At 55.4% G+C, this 1820-nt stretch overlaps 1 non-coding gene across 1 annotated transcript; it reads left to right on the forward strand.

The window, feature by feature from the left end:
- The first annotated feature begins 1748 nt into the window (after nt 1-1748).
- trnae-uuc (transfer RNA glutamic acid (anticodon UUC)) lies at nt 1749-1820 on the forward strand. Its single transcript has one exon. It is a non-coding gene; the product is annotated as a tRNA-Glu (tRNA).

Genomic DNA, 1820 nt, shown 5'->3' on the forward strand with positions numbered 1-1820 from the left:
GCTTCCTGATGTCCTACCCCGAGAACAGAAAGGACAGCGTACACAGCAACAACAGATCAGGTCTCTGCACTGGATCTAAGCTGCCCCCATCTCCTCTGCTCTGCGGCTCCTGCGGAGTGGAGTCCTGCCTGGAGCCGTGTTTGCAGGCGGCGGCTCCCCGCGCTCTGTCTGTGCATCGTGTCCAAGAGCTCCTGGGAGGAAGAGAGAGCCCTCCCACTCGGGGGCTTTTCCACGGTCTGTGTGAGGAGGGGCGGGTGTGTCCAGTAGCTTATCGAGCGGAAACCTGGGGCGGCAGAGAGCTGTGATCGTGCAGACCTTGAGGTGTCACCTCTTTGTCTGCTTTCCCGCCCCCCCTCCGCCCAAGCTCTGCTCCAAAGTAGCCCGGCAACCCCTCACACCTGCACGTGTCACAACCTAAGGTGCGGTCATGAGACACCCATGGGGTGTTGTTCTGTTCTTGCTAATTGTTTCCTGCACGTCGCAGGCAGGAGTCCATGCGAGGAAGATGCGCTGGACAGAGCTCAGAGGGCGCAGCTGGGTGGCTTTCCTTCTGAATGACGTTCCTGCAACACTCTCCCGCTACTCTTGGTGCGCTCATGCCGCAACACAGCAAGGCTGGAGCAGGTGGCTGTGGGCTCTCCGTACTGCCGAAATAGCTCAGTTGCGAGAGCGTTAGACTGAAGATCTAAAGGTCCCTGGTTCGATCCCGGGTTTCGGCATTTTGTTTCATCGCGCCCTTTGTTCCTCTCTCCAGCGCCCCCTGCCTAAAGTGACGCTTCCCTTTCTCAGCCCGAAACGCAAGCGAGACACCAGCAGCGGTCCCTGCAGGTTTCCGTAGTGTAGCGGCTATCACGTTCGCCTAACCCGCGAAATGTTCCCGGTTTGAGACCGAGTGGAAACAGCCTCGTTTTGCACGCTCCTGTACTTCACAGAGGTCTTGAGCGACCGGTCATTTGTTCCCAATGTGTTTCCGGTGCCTTCATGCACTCTTGTACCAAACGCACGTTCCTTCTGTACGCGGAGCCGATCATTTGCAATTGGGCTGTGCCGACAGACCAGGACGAGCTCTGTCGGCTCAAATGCAGCGCAGGACCTGCAAGAACAACAGAAAGATTAGCATCCAGCGGGGGCTTCTTAGTGAGCCCAAGATCTCATCAAGAATCGGCTCCAGCAACAGGGCTGGGCGCATTGTTCCATTCTCCGCCCACTCTCGGTGTAAACAAGTCCCTCCTGGTCTCTGCTTGAAATGCACTTTCCTGCGTTTGCTTTGGTGTAACTGGCTTCCCCTGCATGGGCGAATGTGAAGAAGATCCTTAGTAAGTCATTGAAGAAAACCGAGAAGAGGTCGGAGTGGCCTCTGTCATTCATCAACGATCCAGTCAGGCAGTACTCCTCTGTAAAGCGCCGTTCGTTCACACCGATTGGCTTTTTTTTGCCTTCATTCGTGCAAGTAGTAAAAGCAGACGCCCCTATTCTGCCGTGACCCGGATTCAAACCGGGGTTGTCGCGGCCACAACGCAAAGTACTGACCACTATACGATCACGGCGAGCTACCGATACACACGTGGCAGGGCAGAAAGGGCTGTGCTCTCTTCGTGTGATATAATTCGGAAAAGTCCTGACGTTGCATTTCAACTGAGCCCCAGTATACATCGACCCTTCGACACTCTGAGTGACAACTCTCTTGCTTGTTTTCTCATATTTATGTAGTTTGCTTGCATGATGCCGGGAACAGCAGGGTTGTGTGCTCCCATATGGTCTAGCGGTTAGGATTCCTAGTTTTCACCCAGGCGGCCCGGGTTCGACTCCCGGTATGGGAA

This window comes from Lepisosteus platostomus, chromosome 5, assembly GCF_059453375.1.
Source record: "Lepisosteus platostomus isolate fLepPlt1 chromosome 5, fLepPlt1.hap1, whole genome shotgun sequence".
NCBI classification, from domain to species: Eukaryota; Metazoa; Chordata; class Actinopteri; order Semionotiformes; family Lepisosteidae; genus Lepisosteus; species Lepisosteus platostomus.